Here is a 22407-nt window from a genome sequence, read left to right as displayed (position 1 = left end):
TCTTAGGCATGTTGTCAGAGGTCACGTTCCATTCCATATGAAGGTCTGGTGTGCTGGGGTTCTTTTTATACAAACCCACTAATTGATTGATCAATTATTGACAGTGAGGCTGTAATCTAGGATTGTGCGGACCATATGACAAGTCGACAAAACTTCTTGCCAAAATCAGACTTTTCCGTGTTCATTAAGGGTGAAGAACATTTATTTTAGTATATTAACTATAATTTGGGAGGGTTTTAGCTTGCATATGAGTCATTTCTAAAACTAATGGATTAATAAAAAGTCAGGTTATAAACTGTTGTTTCTAAAAATGGATAAGTGACAATACTTTTGCCAGGGACGGTAAGGTAACGTCATATTGCTTTCGCTTGGAGACAAATCGTGAGTCAGTCTGCACCCATTAAAAGTTTTTCTGATTTAAGTTGATTGAAGACCACACTTTTCAATGAGTGTCTTTAAACATACCACCTACCTATGTAGGTAGTGCGTAGAAAAAAATAGATTAATATATATCTGCCTTACTTACAAAGCAGTGGCAGAGGACAGAGAGTTATGCTTTCATGAAGTCTTCCCGTCTGCTTCTTAACTTCCCAGTTGTGACTTAATAATTAAGTTGTGCACCCAGCTGCTCTGATGCAAATAAATATACAGAGATAATTCTCTCCAATTACTTAATAGTTAAGCAATTTACACACAGTTAACATTACACACACACACTCCTTGGTATATACAGCCCATTTCTACATCACTAAGGCATCGGTACTTCTTAATGATCCCTACCAATGCCTCAGGCTGCAGACATATTAGTGTCATATTAGGAGGAAATGAAAAGAATTTACCCAAAGGGGGGCTGAGCATCTCCATTTATTTATGGCCTCACGAAAAAAATGATATACTAAAAGTGACATAGAAACTCGACATATAGTGACAACTGAGCAGATTCTGGAGACACATTTAGTATATCAGCAGAAGACAATGTATCTACCCTGGTGTCCATTTTGATGAAAAACTGTCAAAGACTGTATGAGAGTATTGGGAATAAAAAAGGGGGCTAAAATTATAGCACAGTTACCATGTGAGAGTTTGCAGAGACCATTTAAAAAGTTTTTTAGACTTTTTTTGACAAGTGAGCATTGCAATAATCAAAACAAAGTCAGGTTGTCACAGCAATTCACAGCAAAGCAGTTATTTAGTTACGTTTTAAATTCTGGTCCTCAAGTGAACTGAGACAAAATGTCACGGTATAATTTGCATCATTTCCTTGCAAGTGATATTGTTATAAGCTTTCATAAAGCAATATACAAATTGATGTGGCCTCATGTGCTAATATATAGAATTGTTTGAGTCTACAAATGTACAACAGTTCTGTAAGTAATATGAAGGGTATTCATTTGTTAGAATGTAGCTCTTTCTGATTAATGATTATCTCCCACAGACATCTGAGGCCTTCAGACAGCACTGCTGAACATCATTCATGCATCAGTAATTTGTTTAGGAGGTCATCACTCCATTGCCAGGGTGTATGACTCCTGGGCCTGTTTAATATCAGAGAAATTATAGCTGTTTAAAAGAGCATGAAACGACTGATAACATAATATATCGTTAGAGAATAGACAAATAAAGCAGTTAACCCCTTACTGTCTAAGATTATGACCTGCAAAGCAAAATATTTTATTTTTGTGTTTGCTGTCAAACAGATTCCAATTTGAGTTCATTTGAAGTTAACACATACAATAGATTTATATTTAGGTATTTAGTGAAAACAATGATATAAACATTAATTGGGTATCACATTGTCCATTAGATTGTGGAATAAAGCTTCCAATACAATCCTTCATATGTGTAGAATATGTGTCAACAGGCATTAGTGGTGCACATAAACCAGCTTGGCTGTGTGGTTCGAGATGAATATGTGACAATAGTATAGAGGAGGTTAAGTATATTAAGTATAACCCTAACCCTACTGAAATGTATTTTTATTTATTGACTACATCTATATAACAACAATTCCCAAAAATGTTATTCTTGTTGGTTCAGCGTAAGTTTAGGAATGTCATGGAACTGTGGATGGGAGGCAGCTAACAGGCAGGCCCTAAGAAACCAAGAAAACTTTAATTAAAACTTTGGCAACATGCCTTTCTGCAACTAACATGATGCACAGTACAACCCAGCACCCAAAAGACATACAAAGGGACTAACAGAAACTAAAGAGAATTACAGGCGTATAGACAATGAGCTCAAATGACAGATGATACATGACATGATTGGCCAAAGAGGTCTGTTCTACTTACAAGCGTGGGTTTAACGTGGTGTATGTGCTTTTACACCAAAAATCAGTTGACGCTTACCCTAAAGCAACATGATGAACAAGTAAGTCGCCTTTATGTGCAGTTATTTGAGTTGATGTTAAATAATGCACAAGGAGTGCAGATCGGATTTGGACCACTTTTTTTGCACCACTATGTTTTGTGCCCACAAGAATTGCCTGGCAAAACCAACTCATCAGCTACTTCAGATTTTGAAAGGAAATACTCTCTGTCAAACAGACTGCCACTTTGGGTCCATCAGCAATACCCTTAGCCCCAGAATGCTCCTTGGGCATTAAACAGTGGCAGAACACCACTCCCTGGAAGGGTTGGGTTAAATGCAGAGGACAAATTTCACTGGAATGTATATTGCAATGACAAATAAAGATGATTGATTCTGACTACTTTTGGGACCGTTTGCGAAATATCCGCCGGTCTTGGCAATGAGCTCTGTTTTGCCTGGGGCTATATTGCTGCTGATCACACTGTTATTCCTTGCAAAAGAGGGCATTGGCAGACCAATGGGGACTGTGTCAGTCAACTCTGAGCTGTGCCACACCATCTGGGCAAGATGGAGTAGTTGGTTAGGAATATCTAATTCAGCCCCTTCTTGACTGTCTTAGAGACATCAAATCAGAGATGGCGCTCTTTTTGTTTAATTTGTTTATTTTACTGACGTTTTTGTGAAACTGACATGAATTTGTTCCCAAATGCTTCACCTCTGTGCTGATCTCTTCACCCTGACCTATCATTTGACGTCTCATGTCACTAACTTAGGTGTTTAAATAAATGCAGCCCTTAGGTTTGATATCCATGTTGACTGTGGTAAAATCGTGTTGTTGTTTTTTTAAATCTTAGAAGTCTCTTTAAGATTAAAACATATCCTTTCTAGGTGGAATTTGGAATCAGTAATCCATGCTTTTATAACCTCCTGGTTGGATTGTTATAACTCTCTTTTAACAGGATTTAGCCACAACACAACTTTTAACAAGTACAAACACACAAGGGCATATCACTCCATTGTTAGCCTCTTTACACCGGATCAGTTTTAGTCATTTTGTTTGTTTTTAAGCCTCTTAATGGCCTTGCACCAGCATATTTGTCCAGACTGTTGCACCCCTATGCCCTGTCTCGTTCCCTCAGGTCAGCTGACCAGATGCTGCTCGTGGTTCCTAAATTAGAGAGGAAACTGAGAGGTGATCGAGCAATTTCTGTTCTGGCCCCAAAGCTGTGCAACAACATGCCTCAGAACATAGGACAAGTTCCCTCAGATGATGTTTTTTCAATCTCACTTGAAAACACACTTTTAATCTTTGGCTTTTAACACATTGTGAGTCTGGCATTGTGTTGTTAATCTGATTTCATTGTGCTATGTTAAAACACAGGAAGTGTTTTTAGGTTTTTTAATTGTTTTAATTTCTGTCTTGTGTTTTACTTATTGTGCAGCCCTTTGGTCAACCCGGTGTTTTTTTTAACAGTGCTATACAAATAAATATCACATAGGTATATCACTTTCCCATACAATGCAGCTAAATGCACCAGTGTTGAGGGGCAGTTCGCTCTGAGAGCCTGTTTTCCCAACACATTTGAATTTGGTTATGATAACAGGAAGAAGTTGCATTGTGTCATTGCATAAATTACTTATAGTGCTCTAAAACTAATTAAGGAAGTTTGTAATCAGGTTCAGATTCCTTCATTCGAATGAATGCTATTGTTAGGAACAGACAACAAACTGGCATTGTGCTGAAATGAGTGAATTTCTAGTGAGGGATTCATTTCATCATATTGACCCACTTGATGTCCCTCGAGCCTGTGGGTCCCCAAACATCATCCTGTCTAGTATTCACTCACGCACACACATTTCCACTATAGAAGAAATATCTTTGGATTTGTGCATAAGCAAAGTTTTATGCATAAGGATTTTTTTTGTCCCAACACAAGCTTACCGTGTTTCTCTAGGAAATCCTCACCCAGTCTTTATGCACAAAATCCAGGTTTAACAAAGGAAGCATAGGGTGCGTCAAACAACTTGAGCACAAGCTAGTTAAATACAATATTAGAATGATACACAAGGACAAAAAACATAGAAGAAACAAAACTCCAACAAAATCCAAAGCATGCCCTACCCAAGATTCACAATGAGACAGCCATGGCCTGTGATGTGATCCGTCAGCTAATCCATTAGGATCCCCTGGCTTAAGGCTTCAGTAGAAAAATCTATTTGTTTTTTCATATAAATCCAAAGTTATATGGTGATTTTGGGAGACAAAATTTTAATGCTACTGACAAGGCGAAATGTACATTAATCAGGGTCGGGAAGATATTATGTAAATGTGCTCAAATCAGCGGAAAACACACTTTTCACAGGCTGTCTGTTTGCCTTATGGCATTAGACATCTGGCAATACAAAGAGTACCATCCTGTATCCCGTACTTCATCCTTTCATGTCCATATCCAACCTAAAGTTTTACATCATGTAACTTAAACCACAAACAGAACACCCAGTTTTCTCAGATAAAGATGAAACAGTATTTTACTGACATTGTTCTGTGTCAGTGTTGTATCTTGAATTTATATCAAATACACTTTGAACTAAGCATATCTGGTAAATATAATTCTCTACTGAAAGCAGCTGACAGCAGAGTCAGAGCTTTTTGATGCAATGGGAGAATCCCTCTGAATGCAGTGTCAACCTAGAGGAATTACAGGTTTAAAGTAATTGAAAAAAAAGGACAGATTAATTAGCTTTTTCCCAGCATGCTTACAAGCTTATCAAAAACTTGAATCAATTGTCAGACAGGAGCATATTACATGATAGAGAACGCTGATTGATGTCAGAAAAATCTTGCTTTTAATAATTCCTTCCGTATCAAACTCATACCTCAAACTGAATTATGAATGTTCTTTCAAAGTGATGAGAGACAAATTTGATCTGTTCAAAAAGAATCTACAAACTATTGAATCATATACTCAATGGAGTACAGCATAGACACATTTCAATAAATTAGAAAATCTCAAAAAAGCAAATGTCTTTCAGTAAATACAGAAAAATCATACAATATGAAGATTTATTATAAAGGCTTTTTTTTCTTCAAAATGTTGGCATACAGAAAAGTATTTCTATGTACCCCACAGTATATGCACCCAGTAGTTGGTTGAGGTTCCTTTTGCATGTATCAGCAAAATGGTGAGGCATGGAGATCGCCTCCATGCCTCACCAGCCTGTGGTTATGTTAAGGTTTTAAGCTTGTCTGCTTTGATAGTACCCTTCAGTGTATCAGCATTGTTGGGCTTGTCGTCTTACATACTCCTCATTACAATACTCTATAGATTCCATGTGAAGCTTAGGTCAGGCGAGTTTAGCCAAATAAATAACATTGAAAGCATGGTCAATGAGTGACATTGCATTATTTTAGATATAATTTAAAAAAAAATTGTTTGGTGAAGAATTAAAGATATCTTTTTAGATGGAATATGGTATGATGTCACCCACTGTCTCCCTGTGTTGTTCTCCAGTCTCTTGTTTACATAGCCTGGCCGGCAGAGCATGCATGTACGTCCATGTGAACAGCTGCCATTCAGGATGTAGTCACTCCTTGCCCATAAAATGCTGCCGTCAGAGCAGTGTAGCGTAGGACACTAGACATGTTCCGCCGAAAGGTGATGCTGTTTTGCTGTGTATTTATCCTTTGCAAATATGTGAGAAGGGGAGAGGAAAGGGGCAGCCGGGTTGTAGCTGGAGAGGAGGGAGAGAGTCATGGGTTGTCACGCCACAGACATATAAAGAGTAGACCCCATACTGACTGTTGCGGAGCATAAAATACAGCTGCCTTCTTGGAGCGGTCGTCCTGCAACCTTCTTGGTTGAAGCAAAACTGCACAAGGATAGCTGAGAATCAGATCCCACAGTCTTCACATGATTTCTCATGGACTTGTCGATAAAATGACGCAATCATGTCAGGGTTGTTGCTTTATTTTTTAACCTGCTACTTAAAAACAAAATAACAAACTAAACTTTGTTTGTTTTTGTAATTGCCAAGAGAATCAAATTCTTCATTTGAGTCATATCCACGTTAACCTGATGGATATCAGTCAGTCACCAATCACCACGTTCCAACACATCGTCTTTATGAATATTTATGATTTATAAATTATAAATAATTTTGCATTATTGATATGAAAGGATGAAATCTAATTCTGCTGGCCACGTAAAAACGTGGTTCCTGAAAAGATGAGAGCATAGCTAATTAATCTGGTAAAACATAGATTATAACGACATAATAATAACATTTGAGTTTAATCTAACTGAATTCTCCACCCCCAAAAGAGGGTTCCATTATAGTAGATTTTTATCGGATAATGCTGTATCAAAACTTAAAGAGTCTGTCCCCTTCTTAATATCCTCAGTATTGCAGAAATGCCCTGTAGATGGCAGCATTGCTGTTTCTTCCCATTCACAAATCGATACCTTTGCTAACAATGTGACTTCCTCATTGCGTTCCGCATTAGACAATGTAGCTCCCTTGAAAAAGAAGGTGATTATTCACAGGAAGCTGGCTCCTTGGTTTAATTCAGAGCTGCGTTCCTTGAAGCACAATGTTAGGAAATTGGAGAGAAAATGGCGCTCTACACACCAAGAGGAATCCTACTTAATCTGGAGGGACAGACTATTGTTGTATAACAAGACCCTCCGCAGAGTTAGAGCAGCATATTTTTCATCATTAATTGAAGAGAATAAAAATAATCCTAGATTTCTCTTTAGTACAGTTGCCAAACTTACCCAGAGCCACAGCTCTGTTGATCCATCCATTCCCTTAGCTCTCAGTAGTAATGATTTTATGGGATTCTTCATAAATAAAATTGATGCCATTAAAAATAAAATAATTGGCATCCTCCCAAACATGATTACCTCGTCCTCAGTAAGTGAGGCAGCATTGGAGGAATCTTTAGAATCTGCGCAGTGTTTGAACTGTTTAAAAGCAGTAGAGCTTTCTGAGCTATCTAAAATTTTAGCTTCATCTAAACCTTCTACCTGTATGTTAGACCCAATCCCAACCAAGTTGTTTAAGGACATATTCCCTTTGATCAGTGGCACTATTTTAGACATGATTAATCTATCCTTAGTAAATGGATATGTACCACAGGTTTTGAAAGTAGCTGTTATTAAACCTTTACTTAAGAAACCTTCTCTTGATCAAGATGAGTTAGTAAATTACAGACCTATATCTAATCTTCTTTTCTTATCTAAAATTCTTGAGAAAGTAGTTGCTAATCAACTTTGTGAACATTTACAAAGTAATGACCTACTTGAGGAGTTTCAGTCAGGCTTCAGAGCTCATCATAGCACTGAAACAGCTCTGGTGAAGGTCACTAATTATATTCTCATGGCCTCAGATAATGGACTTGTGTCTATACTTGTCCTGTTAGATCTCAGTGCTGCGTTTGATACAGTTGATCATAATATTCTCCTACAAAGACTTGAACATACTGTAGGGATTAAGGGGAAAGCATTAGGCTGGTTTAAATCTTATCTGTCAGACAGATTCCAATTTGTTCATGTTAATAATAAATCTTCCTCAAACTTTAGGGTCACCTGTGGAGTACCACAGGGTTCAGTCCTTGGACCAATTCTCTTTACTATATATATGCTTCCGATAGGCAAAATTATCAGACAGCATGGGATTAATTTCCACTGTTATGCTGATGATACTCAGCTATATTTATCCATAAATCCTGATGAATCCAATCAATTACTTCGACTGCAGTCATGTCTTGATGACATCAAAAGCTGGATGACTTTAAATTTCCTGCATCTAAATTCTGACAAGACCGAAGTTTTAATCTTTGGGCCAGAGTCCTCAAAAAATAAACTTCTTAACCAATCACTTAATCTGGGTGGCATTAACCTGGCCTCTGGTAATAAAGTAAAAAATCTTGGTGTTATTTTTGACCAAGACATGTCATTTAAATCCCATATTAAACAGGTTTCCAGAGTTTCCTTTTTTCACCTCCGGAATATCGCCAAAATTAGAAACATTCTGTCCAGGAGTGATGCTGAAAAACTGGTCCATGCATTTGTTACTTCAAGGCTGGACTATTGTAATTCTTTACTATCAGGAAGTCCACAAAATGCAGTTCAAAGCCTTCAGCTGATCCAAAATGCTGCAGCAAGAGTTCTGATGAAAATCAACAAGAGGGATCATATTTCTCCAATTTTAGCTTCCCTTCATTGGCTTCCTGTTAAATCAAGAATAGAATTTAAAATTCTTCTTCTAACGTATAAAGCCCTTCATAATCAAACTCCATCATATATCAGAGCTCTGATTACCCCGTATGTTCCTAACAGAGCACTTCGCTCTCAGACTGCAGGTCTGCTGGTGGTTCCTAGAGTCTCTAAAAGTAGAATGGGAGGCAGATCCTTTAGCTATCAGGCTCCTCTCCTGTGGAACCAACTCCCAGTTTTGGTCCGTGAGGCAGACACCCTGTCTACTTTTAAGACTAGGCTTAAAACTTTTCTTTTTGACAAAAATTATAACTAGTGACTCATGTTACTCTCAGCTACCTTTATAGTTTTACTGCTATAGGCTTAGGTTACTGGAGTATATCAGGATCTAATTTTCTCACTATATTGAGTTCTACTGTTCTTCAATTATGCATTATGTGTTGTCATTTCTGCTTTAACTTTCTGTTCTCTCTCTTTTCTCTTCATAGTAGGTACACCTGGTCTGGCGTTCTGTTAACTGTGACATCATCCAGAGAAGACGGCTCACCCGCTATTACCATCTAATGTAGAACAGATTACTAGATCAATGTGTGCTTCTGTGCTTTTTTGTTTCTCTTGTTGTGTCTCTGTTCTGTCTTCTGTAACCCCAGTCGGTCGAGGCAGATGACCGTTCATACTGAGCCCGGTTCTGCCGGAGGTTTTTTTTCCCGTTAATGGGTGGTTTTTCTTCCCACTGTCGCTTCATGCTTGCTCAGTATGAGGGATTGCAGCAAAGCCATGTACAATGCAGATGACTCTTCCTGTGGCTCTACGGTTCCCCAGGAGTGAATGCTGCTTGTCGGGACTTTGATGTAATCAACTGGTTTCCTTATATAGGACATTTTTGACCAATCTGTATAATCTGACCCAATCTGTATAATATGATTGAACTTGACTTTGTAAAGTGCCTTGAGATGACATGTTTCATGATTTGGCGCTATATAAATAAAATTGAATTGAATTTAATTGAATTGAATTAATACCAGGTTAGTGACAGTTCTAGTCACTAATTTGTGATCGTTAAAGTCTTTTGTGTTTTGTTTAATCAGTTTTAGCAAATGCATTATTTAATGCATTATTATTTACTTTACATATTCCTCTATCAAAGATTCTGTCACTAAAGTATGCAAACATATTCCCTCTCTTTAAAGGTACATATTCACGTAATTTGGTGGGAGGGGGGTGGGGTCATAAACAATTTACTTATCAGGGAAATAGCATTCTAATGCGTTTAATTTGTGTTCATTACAATGGAAAGATTTTAAGCTTTGACTTTTATTTATGACATTGAAAAAGGTCTGACTGTGGTGCTGTGTCGTTGTTTGTGTTTGATAGGAACTGTAGTTTTCCTCCATGTTGTGGAAGGAGGCTCAGGGAAGGACTCACTGGAACTTGAAATATGAGTATGTCGGGTTGGTCATCGACCACGTGGTGAAGACAGCACAGGGAATTGTGGGATGCCGTCTGCAGGAATTGGTTTATGTTGCACGAGTCCGGAGAAGGGCCAGATTCATTGCCACTGATCCCACCCACCCAGCCAATGCACGGTTTGCCCCTCTTCCATCAGGCAAATATTTCAGGAACATCAAATCCAAAGCTCAAAAACAGCTTCTTAACAAAAGCTGTGAGGGTTATCGCCCCCTGCTAAGAAGACACATCACTGTTACATATCACAATAACACTACTGTGAACACATAATTTCTGCACACTCTTATCAGGAATGTTTCGTTGCACAGTTCTGTATATGAATGTTTAAGACTATTGCACAAAATTTACTGCAAGCGTGAGTGTATCATCAAAGAAGCTTTGAGTGATTAATTCATGCAACACAGTAAATCACATGGTTTAAAAACTGACTTTTATTTCTCACTTTCTGACATTAAATCAGACTAAACATTTCTATGTTAGGGCATTTAGGCAGGAACAAAAACTATTTCTGTTTGCTAAACCCCTGAATATTAAGAGAATTATTTTAATTTTATTATTAATTTCTGCCTTTAAGCAATTTGACAAATCCCACAGGATCTTGTCATGGCTTTGTAAGATTCTGGCTTAATTTGCTTTTAGGTTAAGCGTCACAGAGTCCTAGCAGACTCTAAAGACTGTTTTGCACGCTTGGGCTTCTCAGCAAGTGTGGTTGACCAATGTAGCTAAGTGTATGGCACCTCTGATACTGCCTCTGGTTTAGGAATACTTTAGCTTAAAACAAGAAATGCAACAGTTGTAGTCCATGTCTTATATATCTGCATGTGGTGCCTCTTGAAGCACTATCTCCATCCACAGTCAAACTTCACAAATATGTTTCAAACTATTGAATGGAATTTGCTTCATTCTCCTCAAATGGCAGTGATTATTTCTTCTAATTAAGTTTTCAATGATATGCTTGAACACAGTCCTTTGTGAAGAGCCAGCTACTTCAGCAATTAGAGGGTCAATGAGTCTTTGCTTAAAAACTGTCGAATACGCAGACTTCCCCATTACTTCCTTGATCATAATGTGGCTAAAACAGTAAATTTCTGCATTGATTTCTGCATTCATAAATCTTTTATTGATCTTTTGTATTCTGATTATCTGAGAAACTATAATCAGCTTTGATTATAGTATATATATATATATATATATATATATATATATATATATATATATATATATATATATATATATATATATATAAGCTGTGAGTTTTAATCATCAAAACTAATGGAAGATCATTTAAATATATCACTGCGTGTAATGACTTTGTATGCTTAATTTTTTGAATGGAGTTACAGAAATAAATTACCCATCCAATCTTAATGCACCTGTATTTCATAATCAGGTATGGTCAATGTTCACACATTTTTTCCCCCACATACTAATATTACTATTTTTAAAGATGAACAACTTGTACTGTGACTTTTTGTAACTAACTGTTTAACTGTCTTGTTGTCAGGATACTCTAGCAAAAGAGATATTTGATCTCACTGAGTCTTATCCTGGTTAAATAAAGGTTTGATAGATAGATTAAATTAAAGCTAAATACCTTTGAGTTTTCCTCAATTTAATTTTGAAGGTAACAAACTCTCTCCATAAGATCAAATGAATAAGGTCTTTTATATGACGACTGTTTCTAGACTTGAAAGCACTTAATGCTTGTCTGTTTCACATTTTCTGTGAGACTGGTCTAATTCCTTCAGTTGGATAAAAAGTCTGACACAATTTACACTGATAAAATATAGAATCATATAAAATAAAGCCAATCTGTAGGTGTGATATGTGAGCAATGATATGCTACTTTAATTAAATATAATTTGGCATTTTTTATGCATTTGGTCAGTATTAAAAAAACAGAATGTTCTTTAATTGTAAAGAATAGGTAGTAACAATTTTGTATTACACAATCTTGAGACACATTTTCTTTCATATTATGGTGATAATCTTGAAAGCATAAACTCATGCACAGAAAGGTCCAATGTGAGTCGTCAAATTGTCAAATTCTGGTAACCTCTTTGATCCTGTAAAGGGGCTGATGACCAGAAAAGTAGCTGCAACAGTTCTTGCTTCTAAAGTAACATTTTGCTGCAAAGAAACACACTTAAACAAAATTATTTACAGCCTATTCTGTAAAGTATGTTAAAAAAAAAAAAAAATATATATATATATATATATATATATATATATATATATATATAGTACCTGCCAAATCATTGTAGTTTAATGTAACGATTGAAGTCAAGTAGTACAAAATCTTAAAATTTCACAAAGTATGTTGGGTCTTAAATAAATGAAAAGAAGAACGGCAGCTGTATAGGCTATAGTTGATGCTGATGCTTCCAAAGCATAATGCCATCAGGACCCCTGGAGGCATTATTGACACACATCTTTCAAAATGTGTTGCAAAGGTGTGTTTTTTTTTTTTCGTGTTTCTTGTAGCAGGCCAACTACAACTCATCTATCATAGGGTATCTCTTGAGAGCCTCCAGGGTAGAATAAGTAAACTAAGTTCACAGTCAGCATTTATAGACAGGAGGAGAAGAGACTGTGTTCTGACACTATGGCTCTTGTCTTGAATTTAAAAACACAAGAAACTATATTTTATAAAACTAATGAAATAAGGTCGTAACTTTTGTGTAAAATTCCTCATTTTTCTATAGTTCAACATCTTATCAAAGGAATGGTTAGTATAATAGATTAACAAAGAAACTAGCAGGTGGCTGGATTTGCAGGATTTTTTTTTCCAGCCATTATATCCCTCACCGCTTACCAACAAGTCAGAATCTCAAAAATCTGAGTTTTTTTCTGATCAGTGATTAAACACAAACAGGCCACCCTGAGAACAAGCACCTTTGGTTTGGGTGCTGTTAGTAAATAAATGAGACTCAAAGTTTAACTTTTCTGTATCCGTAGGATGTTATCTAATTAAAGCTGCAGAAGCACAGATGTGAAATAATTTTTTTTTTGTTTGTTTTTTTAAATAAACTGTGTTTTCCACATTTAATTTCTTTGGTCCATTCAGACAATAAGAGAGAAAGACTTTCAGCAGATAACAGAAAGCCAAACGGAATAAAACAAAATTTGCCCTTTTTAACCTTTTGAGTTGTCACTGCAGACTGATTACCTTTAAAATATACTTAAACAAGTTTTAAATGCCAGCTTAATTTTTTTCTAATTTTAGTAAAATCCCATTTTACACCACCTGTTCTCTCCAAATATTGGCCCCTAGTATTAAGAAAATGGGACGACTCTCAACAGTAAGGCTAAAAAAAACTTTGTTACGCATGGGATACTGTTACGGTACCATTTTATGATATCCTTTTACAAGAGAAGTTGGAATTGAATAAAATCTCTATTGCAGGACAAAAGCCTTTAAAAAATGGAGATTGGAAATCCACCAGAAAATTCCAATCAATCTATCTCTAATTATGAACCACTAAATAAGATAAGATAAGATAGGCTTTATTGATCTCACATTGGAGAAATTCACATGTCACATCGGATAAAATAAATAATAATTACATAAATAAATATATTATTACAGTTAAGCCCAAAATTGCTGATACCGATGGCAGATTTATTTTTTAAACAATTTTGAAACAGTCAAGAAATTTGTTTCTGATAGGAAATGAGACACACATCAGTCATGCGATAGTTAAACAATAAAAAAGGAGTAACAACTATGAAATCAATATTTGTTCAGATGTTAATTTTAGCGAAAACTGTATAATCAACTTTCATGAGCAACACAAAGAAAAACTGCTTTTATTTGATGATTTCGACAAAAGCTTTACAAATCAACTTGTGAAAATATAATTGCTCCCCTTGTTAAATTATGAATTTATTCTATATTACCAATTTTTTGGTTAATTTCCACTAACCAGGTCTGTAGAATCGAGAAATCCCTTAAACAGAACATGTCTGGTTCATAGTGTTTCTGTTAGGATTTGTGGCAGTGTGATTTAATGCAGTTTTCTTTTTTTAACTATTTGTTTAATGTAAATATTACTTATTGGCTTTACTGCCATAACATTATGACCACTGACAGGTACAGGTAATAACACTAATTATCTCTTTTTCGTGAAACAGCTTAGTGGGTTGGATAAATTGGACCACAAGCGAACATGTTGCTCAGAGTTGATATGTTAGCAATATAGTTGCAGCAACAAAGAGGAAGCAAAAGAATTTTACCAAGTTTGCCAACGGCCTAAATGTGACGGCTAGACATTTGGCTTGAAGCATCTGCCATGTTCCCAGTCTGCATTCATCAGGATCTATTAAAAGTGGTTTATGGAAGGGAAAGTGGTGGACCAGTTCCAAAAAACAAACTGCGATACCTGAAGGTGCCAATAAATTAATCCTGGTTCTCATGAAAGCGTGTCGGAATAAACAGTGAATCACAGTTTGTTGCATTTGGGATTGCATTGCTGCAAACCACTCTGGGAACCCATGCTAATCCTTGTCGACCACTGAAAGTGCCAAAAATCAACACAGAAGCAGCAGAACAGGACCTTTTCTTTTGCATCACGTAAATGACTGAGAGCGTGTGTCACTCACTAGGGGAACTCATGGTACCAAGATGCTTTATGGGAAAATGACATGGTGATGGAGGCAGTGTGATAATTCAAGTAATCTCCTTGGAAAGCTTGGGGCCTGCCATCCATATGGACATTACTTTTGACATTTCCCATCTACCTCAGCATTGCTGCAGACCATTGACTCCATTTCATGGATGTCTGTTCCCTGTTCAAAAGTTTGAGGGGCAAAACAATGACTGAGTAGTTGACTTGGCTTCCAAAATCCCCGGATCTCAAACCGATCTAGCCTCTGAGGGATAAGCAGGACAAACAAGTCTGATCCATGGTCCTACCTCATAACCTACAGCACTAACAGGACCTGCTGCTAACATGACGGCAGATATCACAGCATACCTTCCAGGGTCTATGGAGTCCATGCCTCAACAGGTCAGGGCTGTTTTTCTGGCAAAAAGAAACCATAATGTTATGCATAATTGGTGTAAAGGCAGCAATTGAACTACAGTCAGAGAAAGATCTTCTTTTTTTTTTATTCAGCTTCATTATGTTGCTAAAATGAAGGAGAAACATTAAATACTCTTTCTCTTTCCTATAACCGTACCTCTGGGTCTTTTTTTTCTTTGCTTATTGCAGCCACATTCACAAAATTAAATGTTCATCACCTGTCATAATCAACGGGGAGATGCCAGATTGAATAGGTGACTTGGTGGATCATCACTGAGATGGATATCAATAAATGCTTACACAACAATGACACCTACTGGTGACTCCGGACCCTGTACTATCATAGAATACACTTTTCAAAAGACTGATGATAGTAATTTATCACAAAAATATTTATTTGTTGTTTCTTGATAAACAAAAGTAACAGTGGCTTTTGATGCCCGTCAATATCTGCTGTGCTCTCTTTTTCTGAACGTCTGTTTATTGCTCTGCCATCTCAGCCATCTCCTGATTTTATTTTCTGACGTTCGGTCCTGCTGCTCCTGACTAACTACCTAATTGGAAATGGTTGTGCTTGATTTTAAATTAGGGAGTTGTAAACCTTTGCAAATGAAGAAACCTTGTAGCTGCAGTAGGGGAACATTTTTTTTTTCTGCAAGACTGATTATCAGCTCGGCAGCCTACTTTAAATACTGTCAAGCCAGGAGCTCTGATAAGCATAAATTATTCAACTTAGACAAGCCAGATCTTTTAACCTTATAATCAAGTGTTTAATATGTAAATAGTGATCATTTAAATGTGATTCTTAAGGTTTTTATTTTTGATAGAACCGCTGAGGGTGTAAAAGCTTTTTATTTTTGAAAGCTGCTAAATTTTAGCAGCAATCTAGGTGTAAAAAAAATGCTTAAAAAGATGTCAGCCATAGTGGACTCTTTGAAGAAGAACTCTAAACAATGAAATTCATCAGAGGTTACAAACTCTTTAAGTCCGGATGACTTGAAATCATAACAAATCCTCTTAACGGGACAAAGGAAAAGCTCAATGGATGGTTATAAAATCCTTCCTTGTATGAGAACCAAGTCTGTGTCCTTGACTGTGTGAATTTGACTCTCTCTGGTTTTGTGCTGAGTGGCTCATTTCACAAGCTTTTATCTCCTTTCATTCGGCTATTCTTCCCAAATCAGCAAGTTTAGCTTCATTGGCTGAAGTGATACACCTGCTAAAGATTAGAGAAAATGTTTCCCAGGTGTTAAAAATCACAATCCCACAGTTACAAGACATCTTTTTTCCCCAAAGACAGAATGTAAGAAGATACTTTTTGAATTTGTGCAAAAAGAAAACCCTGTGTACGACATGAGATCTCACAGGATTTCCTTGGATTGCGCGCTGACTTTCTCGCGGGCTCACAGCAACATCAAACTGGCATTTACCAAAGACAGATTTCCCCTTTTGAAATGCTGGAAAGTACGTTTGAAAGTCCTCTGAATGATACACATTGACAGAGGCTTTGTTTGTATACTTAAAGATGGCCGGGTAACTTGAGAATCAGTTTGATTCCATTTTAGAAGTTATCTCAGAAGTTTGTTCTATTCCTTTGGCTTTGACAGACCTTTTGCTCATTCATAAGGCTTCAAATATTGTCAGTGTGTCAACATAGTGTTACAAATGATTTGTAGATTTGTGAGTGAAGTATAATTACTCTCAACTTCATGTCAAGTGGCTTTAAAAAGATGTAATTTGGCTTTGGTTTTCATCAGCATTTTTAGATAAATAACAGCTTGGTGAATGTATACATTTTCTCTAAATATGCATCAGAGGGGCTGTATGAGTAGATCCTTATATACATACCACAGTTATGCTTACTAGACTTTTGTTTTCCAATATATCTAGCCCAGTGATGCTTATCGGGTTGGGTTGTATTTAATTCAATTAATTTAAATTTTATTTATATAGTGCCAATTCACAACACAGGTCATCTCAAAACACTTCACAAAGTCAAATTCAATCAATTCATACAGACAGATTGGTCAAAATGTGTCCTATCTAAGGAAACCCAGCAGATTGCATAGAGTCTTGACGAGCAGCATTCTCTCCTCAGGAAAGAGTGCAGAGCCACAGGGAACAGTCGTCTGCATTGTCCATGGCTTTGCAGCAATCCCTCATACTGAGCATGCATAAAGCGACAGTGGAGAGGAAAACTCCTCTTTAACAGGGAGGAAAAACCTCCAGCAGAACCAGGCTCAGTGTGAACGGTCATCTGCCTCGACCGACTGGGGCTTAGAGAAGACAGAGCAGAGACACAATAAGAGAGACACAAAAGCACACATTGATCCAGGAATCCTTTCTACTTTTAGAAATTCTAGGAACCACCAGTAGACTTGCAGTCTGAGAGCGAAGTGCTCTGTTCGGAACATACGGGTTAATCATATCTCTGATATATGATGCAGCTTGATTATTAAGAGCTTTATACGTGAGACAGAGAATTTTAAATTCTATTCTTAATTTAACAGCAAGCCAATGAAGGGAAGCTAAAATAAGATAAATATGATCCCTCTTGTTGATTTTCATCAGAACTCTTGCAGCAGCATTTTGGATCAGCGGAAAGCTTCGAACTGCATTTTGTGGACTTCCTGATAGTAAAGAATTATAATAGTCGAGCCTTGAAGTAACAAATGCATGGACTAGTTTTTCAGCATCACTCCTGGAGAGAATATTTGTAATTTTGGCAATATTACAGAGGTGAAAAAAGGAAACTCTGGAAACCTGTTTAATTTAGGATTTAAATGACATGTCTTGGTAAAAAATGACACCAAGTTTTTTTTTTTTTTTTTACTTTATTACCAGAAGCCAAGTTAATGGCATCCAGATTAAGTGATCGATTAAGAAGTTTTTGTTTTTGGTTTGATGTCATCAAGACATGCCTGTAGTCAAAGTAATTGATTGGAATTATCAGGATTTATGGATAAATATAGCTGAGTATCATCAGCATAACAGTGGAAATTAATCCCATGCTATCTGATAATTTAGCCAATCGGAAGCATATATATAGTAAAGAGAACTGTCCCAAGGACTCAACCATGTGGTACTCCACAAGTGACCCTAGAGTTTGAAGAAGATTTATTATTAACATGAACAAACTGGAATCTGTCAGACAGATAAGATTTAAACCGACCTAATGCTTTTCCCTTAATACGTACAGCATGTTCAAGTATTTCTAGGAGAATATTGTGATCAACTGTATCAAATGCAGCACTGAAATCTAACAGCACAAGTACAGATACAAGTCTATTATCTGAGGCCATGAGAATGTCATTAGTGACCTTCACCAGAGCTGTTTCAGTGCTATACTGAGCTCTGAAGCCTTCAAATAGGTCATTACTTTGTAAATGTTCACATTTACAGTACCTTTGAAATGCAATGATTCCTCTAGGAGTTTTCCACATTTGGTCAAGTTGCAACAGGAAAGTTCAAATTATTTCGTTGGGATTTTATGTGATACCAAGGTGTAGTTTTGCCCACAAATCTTCAGTGACACTGAGATGAGAGTGCAGCTCTGAACACTGGAAAATATGTCTGGTTCCTAGGTTTGGTAGAAAAGGAATCAAGTATAAACAAAGTGTGATTTTTATTTCTGTGTTGTGTTTGAGTGGTCATTTTAGTAAATGATGCTCGAAAAAGAGCTACTTTATTGATTGGAATTAAAGCTTTGAGAGGTGGCATGGATATGCTGTAAAATTGTAAAACTGACACGGGATCAACTTCTTTAAAACCTAGTTAATGGTGACTGTTAGTCCCATGTAACTGTTTATCTTTGATCTTACCTAATTGGTTTGCTTTTAGATTTTTGGGTGTTTTTTTATGCACTAAAGCTTATTAGTTAGTTAGTGATAAACACTGAGAATGCTTGGAAAATGTCAGAAAATATATGAGATATTCTTCAAACACATCTCAGAACAAAAATATTTTGCAAGGTAAAACCAATAAGTTCTGTCACAGCTCTGTAGGGTGAGGCTGGGCTCCAAAGACATCTTATTACCTGTGAAAGATGAGGAAAAGGCACTTAAAAACTAAAAAAACTAATCAGGTAAAAACTCTTAATTCCCCACAGCACCAGTCCCACAGCAAACAGACTCATTAAGTAGTTTTGTGTTGCCACTGAGCTAAATCTGTAGTTCAGTACATAAACAAGGTCACAGTCTTAAATCACAGTCCTCCTGAGTTTTGTTTCTTTTAAGTTTCTTCCTCTGTTACCATATATATTCTCTGACCTCAAATCTGCAACCATATTGCACTCCATTGTTCTCTTCTCAATCTCATTCATTGTCTCATTGTCGTTCTCCACTCCCACACAGTTTTCGAATCAATACACTTTTTGTTCTGCCCCTCTTGTTGCCAGTCTGTTTTTCTCCATCTGTCTGTCTGCCTGTTTGAGCTTCCTCTCTGCTCAACTTAAACAACAGTTGGTTTACCCACACTTCATCCCTGTTGCTCATCTCTGGCAGATTGTTGTGTTTGTCATACAAACAGTTGCTGAAAGCTGCTTTTTTTATGGGAGTCAGAAGTCACAGCAGAAACCATTAAATCAAGAGGCAATTAATGATAATGGGAATATGCCTTTCTAACAAGAACAAAGCGATGAAAGATCTGTGATTTATTGAGAATCTTCTTGGCAATATTTTTTTTAAAATCAAAATCAAGCATAACGTGCCAAAAAAACAGAAAAAAAAAAACAAAACACTGGAAAGAGGAGTTCTCTGGAGCTAAATCTATTGCAGGGCTTTTTTTTGCTGAAGCCACTTAGAGACGACGTACGCTTTGATTGCCCAAAGCACAAAACACAGATCAATACTCAGCTTTGAGATTGTCAGTGAGTGATAGTTTGCACCCCTGGATGTCCGGGAAGGACAGAATAATGGTATGTATTATACCCTCCTAATAGCTTGTATGTTTGCACAATCTGTTTAGATGATAGCCAAAAAAGGGTTTTTGCCCACATAAAATAGTAATTCCATGGATATACTACTCAAACTGTGGTACAAAGACCATTGGTAGAACTTATGTTGCCTTAGTGGTACTCTGAAGAAATTTCAATGTGAGCTATTTACATGGTAAAAACACAGTTAATTATGGTTTTGAGCCTGGACAGCGTTAAATACTTGTGAATTGTTTAGGCAAAATAATAAAGAAAAAAGAAAAAGGAAAGAACAAACACAAAGTTGCACACTCAAAGTTTAAGCAGGATCATAAGAACAAGTACTGGTGGCTACTTTAACTTTCATGGAGGAACATGGATCTGGGAAAGACATCAACCCATCTTAGCCTTTTTTCAGCTTCAAGTCTGAAAAACCCTTGGGATGTGCTTGGGCTCAGTGACACCTGCAATTACAGTAGCAATAAAAGCTAATAACAGTCGCAACACTTTTGTTGCATTTTATGTATTCCAAAAATGAATATATTAATTGAGTTTGCACAGTACCGTACACTATATGCTGTATTATGCAAGAATGTTAACCACCTGCACTGCTATAGCTCTAATGGTCGAATTTGCAGTTATACAAATTATTGAACCATTATTGAAAGGAATATATAAACCTCCTTTGCAGCTTGCCACAAGCCCTTTAGGGGGTCACAATAATTACGTGGAAGACGCTGCTCAGGTGAGATGGGATCTACATGGAATTTTTCTTGCCTCAGGGCAAAAACACAGTTTGGTGGAAGACCAACACTGTATATCCTTCTGAACCAATTAAAACGTGATGGTGCCATCATCACGCTGTAGCAAGGAGACCTGGTCAGAGTTGATGGGAAGCTGGGTGGAGCTGAATACAGGGCAGCTCTAAAAGAAAACCTGCTAGAGGAAGCGAACATCTTGATGCTGGTGGAGAAGGTTCACTTTCCAGCAGGACATCAACCCTAAACCTACGTTCAGAGCCATAATCATATTCTCATTATAACCTAGCGCAGGACCCAAATCCAGTAGATAATTTGTAGCAAGAATTGAAAACGGATGCTCTCATACACTCTCCATCCAATCTGCAGGAACATGACCAATTCTGCAAAGAATTGGCAAACGTTTCAGTCTCTAGAGTTGCCAGGCTGGTTGAGCTCCATGCCAAAAGACCTTTCGCTAATTGCTGGAAAAGATGGTCCTACAAGGTACTAATTTCGGGGGAGGGACAGGGTGAATACACACTAGGATTCTTTTGTTAGGAATTTAAGAAAAAAGTATTGTTCCTCTACTTCTAAATTGTGTGCTTCTGCATGTCAGACAATCATAAAATCCCTTAAAACATTCAAAGCAGTCTGTGGTTGTAACAAAACTAAAGGTAAAAGAGGACCAGATTCCACAGAGTGCAAAGATGGCCATAACCCGAGTCAGAGCATTTCCAGTGAAGAATTCAGACTGCAAAACGACTCGGAGGCAAATAAGGTTGCCTTCGAAACATCTGGTTTAAACAGTCTTCCACAGGAAACAGAACGTTACTTTCTGAAATAGTCAATCTTTTTTTGAGTGTGGAGAAACATATTAGTAGCTAAATTTACTCCCTTTGATCAGTGTGCTTTCTTGAAAATTATTCCATAATTGTGCAGATGCTCGATCTTGCAGGGAGGTACATTTGGATGCATGATAGCTTTGATTGGCATGCACCAGCTTCCTGTGGGACTCACATGTGATTTGGGGAAAACAAAAAGGAAGGATATTCATTAGGAGTTGAATATGAATCAGACTCATCGCTGAGGGTTATAAATATTACTCGCCCGTCTTTCATTGGTGGAGAACGCAAGACATTTGCCAGCACATCTTTAATGTCGCTTAGCTATTCTTGTGTTTGATTGCAGAGGTTTATTTCTTACAGTGTACACATTCCTTATAAACCCAGAGTATTTACATGTCAAAAATAAAAAGATATTCAGTCATGCACCAGACACAATCTTGTTGCCTTCATTTTGCATCGACTTAAATATCTTTTTCATGTCTCAAGTTTCTGTTATACCAAATAGAAATAAATGATCACATAAGTTTCAAGTTATTTTATCTGCAAAAATACCAAATATATTTGAGTTTAGTTTGACACGACCATAACTTCAGGGCTTTACTCTGGCATGCTAGATAACAACTTCTGGCTCAAACCCTTACAGATGGCGATTAATTTTTATGTCATTTGGGCTTCTTGCGTCTGCTTATACATCCACTTTGAGAACTGACCACAAGATCTTAATGTCATTAAGATTTGGGGAGTTTCCAGGAAACTGACACACACCATAAGATGTCAGTATGATGGTGGCTCGTTTTTTTTTTTTCATTTCTTTTTCTCTGTGACAAGAGTGCACACTCATACAAAACAAAAGTAAGTTGTGTTGGGGATTGCTAGATGTTGCTTTTTTTT

The sequence above is a fragment of the Fundulus heteroclitus genome, chromosome 5 (genome assembly GCF_011125445.2).
Source record: "Fundulus heteroclitus isolate FHET01 chromosome 5, MU-UCD_Fhet_4.1, whole genome shotgun sequence".
In the NCBI taxonomy this organism is placed as follows: domain Eukaryota; kingdom Metazoa; phylum Chordata; class Actinopteri; order Cyprinodontiformes; family Fundulidae; genus Fundulus; species Fundulus heteroclitus.
Note: the sequence above shows the minus strand (reverse complement) of the source record.